Source organism: Trichechus manatus, unplaced genomic scaffold (assembly GCF_000243295.1).
Source record: "Trichechus manatus latirostris isolate Lorelei unplaced genomic scaffold, TriManLat1.0 scaffold00179, whole genome shotgun sequence".
Lineage (NCBI taxonomy): Eukaryota > Metazoa > Chordata > Mammalia > Sirenia > Trichechidae > Trichechus > Trichechus manatus.
Window position 1 is genome coordinate 4,490,902 of NW_004444115.1, and position 7,514 is coordinate 4,498,415.

The following is a 7,514-nucleotide window of genomic DNA, read 5'->3' on the forward strand; positions in this document are numbered from 1 at the left end:
ACAGCACAATTGGAAGAACATAGTCAATGTCACTGAACTGTGCATGTAGAAATTTTTGAAATGGTGTATCTTTGGCTATGTGTATTTTCACCAAAAAAAAGTTGAGAAGTTACAGAGTTGACATGTTGTGGGGTTGTTAACCAATGTCATAAAACAATATGTGTACTACTGTTTCATGAGAAACTATTTGTACTGTAAGCCTTCACCTGAGGTACAATTTAAAATAAATAAATAAATAAAGATTTTTTTAAAAAAACAAAAAAACTGTCTGCTACAAAAATTTGCCAGAATCTCACAGACAAAGCCATTGCTAGAAATGTCATTCCAATATCAAATCTGGGTAACAGGTTACTGTAACCACTTCTTCCCATAAACTCAGCTCACTTCTATATCATAAGCTGTTCTTGGCATCTTGAAACACCAATCTCTACTCAAGTAGTAGTGATTCACCTTTCTGATATTGTTTAAAGCAGTTACCCCCACAAAGGGAGAAATTTCACTTCACTTCTGGTATCTGAATAACATTCAAGATTTGAATTGTTTTCCCATTTCCTTTTATCTGTATTATATTCTTTGTCATCTCTGGTGGCCTCTAAACCCAGCTACTTTCCATTCCAGAAGCTTCCATTCCCTCCAATTCTACTTAATCCTCCACTGCCCTAGTTCCTGGTCCTTTCACTTACTTTAGGAGCTGAAAGGATTTTACAAGATCTAATTTCAGGTTCCTGCATTGGAGCCATAGTTATCTTGCTGAGAAGAGCAGAAAATGAGCTGTTTCATTCCACCAGCTCCTTGAGCTTCATCATCAGCTCATAGATGATGCCTTACAGGTTGCATAGCTCTGGAACTTTCTAGAGTAATGGCTCTACTGTCAGGGTTTTTCTGGGCTCATTCTCCACTGACTTAATTATGATCTATATGCATAACAAAGCCCAAGTATGACTATTTCGCATAATGGCTATTACCCTGGAGTTACTATAGCACATATTGAGACATAGTTGTAGTCCCTGGTAGATAGGAACTCACCCCAACAAAAAACTTTGATAATAAAAAAAGTATGTATATTCATTAAGGGCCAGTTAACTGTCCCAGCTCAGGCCCTAATTTCTCCTGTGACTTTGGAGAAATCACTTCCTGCACTGGTAATGGTTCCCTCAAGGACCATGGAAGAGCAGAGAACATTCTTCCTTTCAGCTATAAGCACTCTGCCCTCTGGTGGTGGCAATACCTTGTCCTAGTCAAAGCTGACCAAACTAAACTCTTTGGCATCCAGTTGATTCCAACTCATAGCGATCTTATAGGACAGGGTAGAACTGCCCCATACAGTTTCCAAGGAACAGCTGGTGGATTAGAACTGCCAACCTTTTAGTTAGCAGTCAAGCTCTTAACCACTGCACCACCAAGGCTCCAGTCAAACCAGAGGCAAGAAAAAAAAAGTGAAAGATTCTCAGGCATTTTAAATTAATATGTTCCTAGAGATTTTCTGACAATGTGACCATCCCACCTCATTTTCTTTCCTCCATCCATCCTGAAAAACCAAAATTAACTATTCGCTCATTTTTGTGAATCGCTGTATATTTGAGATTTAAAATTTAAAAAAACAAAAAACACTACGCCGAAGAGAAATAAAAATCCCTGACCTCCGGAATTCTCAATCTAGTTGGGTGAGAGACTCAAATGCGAAAATGGAAAACCACATAAAGTCATGTACAACAAAGTATCAAAAACTAAAGACACTGCCAAAAGCAAGTCAAACGCAGCGGGCGGGCCTCCTGGAAAGCGCTGAGGGTTTCACCCGAGATCTCAAAGCGTCAGACATTCTCCTTCTCCATAGAGCTGCAACCTCCAGAGGGGAAAAAGGAGAACGAGCGCTTAATCCCCTCGACCTGAGTAGCCGCAGCTGGGGCTGAGCGGACTGCCGGCGCTGGAGCCTGACCACCAGGAGACCCAAAACCGCCGGAGGGCGGCGGGGCCCAGGGATGGAACCTGCAAGAAAGTAGGCGGCAGCAGGAACCCCGCGTTTGGAAGTGCGGAACCTCAAACGACCGCCCAGTGGTCAAGGAGGGGGCAGGGCTGGAGCTGGAGAGGGCTGCGCGGGGCGGGGAGTCCGGACAGGCGTGGGCGGCTCTAAATGAGACAACCTGGAGGGTCTCAGCGCAGGACGGGAGGCCAGACGGGGTGCGGGCCGCGAGGGGATAGGGGGTGAGGCACGCTGGAGGGTACAGTCCGAGGGGCTTGGGCCGGACGCCTGGGCTTCCAGCCCAGGTGTTGCGGGGCGCCGGGGCGCCACGACCGAACCGGAAGTCAGTCACCTGAAATCACACCCGGACGCCGCTCTCCAAACCAGGGCCTGGGAGCGGAAGAACGCAGGTCACAGCACCCAAACTCGTGTGAAAAACACAGTGTGAGGAAAGCAGCGAGTATCGTGGGCTCGCCGCTCTGTGTCACGCGGGCGCACATGCGCCTGGCGACGCGAGAGGTCCCTCTGGGAGTTGCAGTTGGGCTGGTGGGCAAACTTGGAGTTGTTTGAAGAGCGCTTGGAGGAAGGGGATGGAGCATGGGCTACTCGGTTAGGAGGTTTCTCCATGTCGTCTTTTTTTTTTTAACATAATTTTATTTTATTGTTGTTGAGAATATTCACAGCAAAACATGCACCAATTCAAGTTTCTACGTGTACCATTTAGTGACACTGATTACATTCTTCCAGTTCTACAACCATTATCACCCTCTTTGCTGCTCTGTGGTGGTGGCTCTACCTTGTCCTATACAAAGCAAACCAAACCAAACACCCATCCAGTTGCTTCAGACTCATTGCGACCCTGTAGAACAGAGTAGAACTGCCCCATACCGTTTCCAAGGAACAGCTGGTGGATTCAAACTGTCAACCTTTTAGTTAGCAGTCAAGCTCTTAACCACTGCGCCACCAGGGCTCCAGTCAAACCAGAGGCACGAAAAAAAAGTGAAAGATTCTCAGGCACCAAGGGTCAATGGCATTTTTAATTAACATGTTCCCCGAGATTTTTTGACAACGTGACCGTCCCACCTCATGTCTTTCCTCCATCCATCCTGAAAAACCGAAATTTACTATTCGCTCATTTTTGTGAATCGCTCTATATTTGAGATTTAAAATTTTAAAAACACTATGCCGACGAGAAATAATCTCTGACCTCCAGAGTTCTTAATCTAGTTGGGTAAGAGACTCAAATGAGAAAAAGGAAAACCACATAAAGTCATGTACAACAAAGCATCAAAAACTGTTAACATAAATTCAATATCCCCTAAGCTTCCTGTCTAATCTTTTGAGTTACTGTTATCCCTTTGATCTCCTCTAGATAGTTGTTAAAAAGCATACAGCTCAAGGCAGACATTTTTTACTATGTTAACCTAAACTATTGTTTGGTTTTAAGAAGACTTTAGGGGATATTTTTTGGTTTAAGGTTTAAAGATTATCTCAGGGCAGTAGTTTCATGGGTTTATCCAACCTTCATGGCTCCAGAAGTCTAGAATCCATGGAATTTGACATTCTGTTCTGCATTTTCCCCCTTTTACTCAGAATTCTTCTATGGAACATCAGACTATTCAATAATGGTCTGAACATCCAGCACCATTCAGTTCTGGTCTCATGGCAAAGAAGGCAGTTGTTCATGGAGGCAATTAGCCACACATTCCACATCCTCCTATTCCTGACTCTCCTTCTGTTACTCCAGATGAATAGAGACCAATTCTTGTGCCTTGGATGGTCACTTCCAAGCTTTTAAGACACCAGGCACTACACACTGAACTAGGAGGTAGGACAGAAGCACTAAACATATTAGGCCAATTAACTGGGATGTCCCATGAAACCATGACCCTAAAACTCCAAAACAAGGAAACAAATTCTGTGAGGTTTTTGGATGTCTGTAAGTAGCCTCAGCAGCTACCTTTTTTTTTTTTTTTTGGTCGTTGTTGTAAATATATCTATCATACAACTTTTGCCAATTCAACTTCTTACAGGTGTACAGTTTATTGACAGCAATTATGATAATTGGCTGTGCAACCATACCCTTAATCAATGTGATATTTCCATCACCGTTAACCGCACATTTTTCCCCCTCCGTTCCACTCTGGTAATCACTAATAAACTTTGTTGTCTATAAGTTTGCCTTCTCTTGTCTTTGTATATAAGTGAGGTCATATAATATTTGTCCTTTTGTGATTGACTTATTTCACTCAACATAATGTCTTCCAGCTCCATCCATGTGTTAAGATATCATTTCTCCTATTGGCTGAGTAGTATTCCATTGTATCAATGCATCTTAGTTATCTAGTGCTGCTATAACAGAAATACCACAAGTGGATGGTTTTAACAAAGAGAAATTTATTTCTTCACAGTAAAGTAGGCTAAAAGTCCAAATTCAGGGCGTCAGCATCAGGGGAAGGCTTTCTCTGTCAGCCTTCTTCTCTTCGGTGTTCCCCCGGACTAGGAGCTTCTCTGCACGGGGACCCCGGTCCAAAGGACGCTCTCTGCTCCCGGCACGGCTTTCTTAATGGTATGAGGTCCCCAACTCTCTGCTTGCTTCCCTTTCCTTTTATCTCTTGAGAGATAAAAGATGGTGCAGGCCACACCCCAGGGAAACTCCCTTTACATTGGATCAGGGATGTGACCTGGGTAAAGGTGGTGTTACAATCCCACCCTAATCCTCTTTAACATAAAATTACAGTCACAAAATGGAGGCCAACCACACTTCTGAGAATCATGGCCCAGCCAAATTGATACACACATTTTTGGGGGGACATAATTCAGACCATGACTGTATGTATCACATTTTGTTTATCCATTCATCTGTTGATGGGCACTTATGTTGTTCCTACTTTTGACTATTGTGAATAGTGTTGTAATGAACATTAGTGTACAAGTCTCTGTTTGAGTCTCTACTTTCAAGTCTTTTGGGTATACACCTAGGAGTAGAATTGCTGGGTCATATGGTAGTTTTATATTTAGTTTTTTGAGGAACCACCATACCGTTTTCCACACATACCATTTTGCATTCCTACTAACAATGGGTAAGGGTTCTAATTTCCCCACATCCTCACCAACATTTGTTATTTTCTGTTTGTTTGTTTTATCTTAGCCATCCTAAACCAAAAAAAAAAAAAAAAAAAAAAAAAAACCAAACCCATTGCCATCGAGTCGATTCCAACTCATAGTGACCCTGTAGGACAGAGTAGAACTGCCCCATAGGGTTTCGAAGGAGTGTGTGGTGGATTCAAACTGCTGGCCTTTTAGTTAGCAGCCGTAGCTCTTAACCACTATGCCACCAGAGTTTCCTGAGCCATCCTAGTGGGAGTGAAATGGTATTTCATTGTGGTTTTGATTTGCATCTCTCTGGTGGCTAATGACAATGAGCATCTTTGCATGTGCTTGGTGCCCATTTGAATGTCCTTTTTGGTAATGTCTATTCAAGTCCTTTACCCATTTTATGATTGGGTTATTTGTCTTTTTCTTGTTAAGTTGTTAAAGGTTTATATATATTTTGATTATTAGATTCTTGTCGGATATATGGTTTCCAAAGATACTCTCCCAGTCAGTAGCTTGTCTTTTCACTCTTTTGGTAAAGTTTTTTGATGAACAAAAGTTTTTAGTTTTTATGAGGTTCCATGTATTTGTTTTGTCTGTTGCTGTTTGTGCTTTTATTATATTTAATAATCCGCTGTTAGAAGCTAGGCCCAACAGCATTGCCCCTGCTTTTTCTTCTAAGAATTTTATGATTTTAGCTAGCACATTTAGCTTCTTAATCCATTTTGAGTTTGTTATCGTGCCTCCATTTCTTCTTGAGTATGGCTTAATTTTCAGCTAAAAAGGAATTGTTAGCACCCAGAATGCTCCTTACAAGCAAGGACCGCAGGACTACATCTCACATACTTTGAATATGTTATCAGGAGGGATCAGTCCCTGGAGAAATACAACATGCTTGGTAAATTAGAGGGTCAATGAAAAACAGGAAGACCCTCAATGAGATGGATTGACACAATGGCTACAACAATGAGCTCAAATATAACAATTGTGAGGATGGCACAGGACCAGGTAGTGTTTTGTTCTGTTGTACATAGGGTCCCTATAAGTTGGAGCTGACTCCAAGGCACCTAACAACACACAACAACAACCTTCACATAGGGTCATGGTGTCATGGGTTATCCCAGTTGATTGGCCTGATATTATTGTCAGTACTTCTGTTCTACCTCCTAGTTCATTGTGTAGTGCCTGGGGTCTTAAAAGCTTGCCAATGGTGACCCAACGAACAACAAATGGTCTCCATTCAGGTGGAGCATAATAAGAAGAAGGAGAGTCAGGAATCAGAGGAGGGAATGGAATGTGTGTAGGGTTGCCTCCATGAACAACTGCCTCCTTTGCCATGAGACCAGAAGAACCAGATGGTGCCTGGCTACCATTACTGAATGTTTTGATCAAAGATTCTATAAAAGAATCCTGGTCAAAAGGGGGAAATGCAGAACAGAACCCTTGAAACTATTGCTCTGAGATAATCTTTAAGCTTTAAACTTTAAACCGAAATTGTCCCCTGAGGGTGGTTTTTTTTTTTGTTTTGTTTTTTTGTTTTTTTTGGTGCTTTAGAAGAAGGTTTACAGAGCAAATTAGTTTCTCATTAAACAATTAATACACATATTGTTCTGTGGCTGTGGTGCCAATCCCACAAAGTGTCAACACTCTCCCCTTCTCAACCTTGAGTTCCCCTTTTCCATTTGTCCAGCTTTCCTGTCCCCTCCTGCCTTCTCACCCTTGCGCCTGAGCTGGTGTGCCATTAATTTCATATAAATGGTTTAGCTATGTATATTATTGTTTGTTTTATGGACCTGTCTAATCTTTGGCTGAAGGGTGAACCTCAGGAGTGACTTCATTACTGAGTTAAAAGGGTGTCCAGGGGCCATACTCTCGGTGTTTCTCCAGTCTCTGTCAGACCAGTAAGTCTGATCTGTTTTTGTGAGTTAGAATTTTGTTCTACATTTTTCTCCAGCTCTGTCTGGGACCCTCTATTGTGATCCCTATCAGAACAGTCAGTGGCGGTAGCCGGGCACCATCTAGTTGTGCTGGACTAAGTCTGATGGAGACTGTGATAGTTCTGGTCCATTAGTCCTTTGGACTAATCTTTCCCTTATGTCTTTGGCTTTCTTCATTCTCCCTTGTTCCAGACAGGGTAGAAACAGTAGAGTATCTTAGATGGCCGCTCAAAAGCTTTTAAGACCTCAGATGCTGCTCACTGAAGTAGGAAGTAGAACATTTTCTTTATAAGCTCTGTTTTCCAGTTGAGCTAGTTGTCACCTGAGACCATGGTCCCCAGCCCTCAGCCCAGTAATTCATTCCCTCAGGGAGTCTGGATGTGTCTATGAAGCTTCCATGACCTTGCCTTGGTGAAGTTGTGCTGACTTCCCCAGTACTGTGTACCGTTTTACCCTTCACCAAAGTTACCACTTATCCCTGAGTAATTTTTTTTTTTTTAATTTTTTATTTATTTATTTAT

At 42.4% G+C, this 7,514-nt stretch overlaps 1 protein-coding gene across 1 annotated transcript in view; it reads right to left on the reverse strand.

Annotated features, from left to right (window-relative positions):
• Positions 1-1,642, reverse strand: part of PLEKHB2 (pleckstrin homology domain containing B2) — a 65,277-nt gene extending 63,635 nt beyond the window's left edge. The window contains 1 exon segment of the mRNA XM_004387048.2: positions 1,612-1,642. The gene's annotated coding sequence lies outside the window, so the exon portion shown is untranslated.
• Between the last annotated feature and the right edge of the window lie 5,872 nt (positions 1,643-7,514).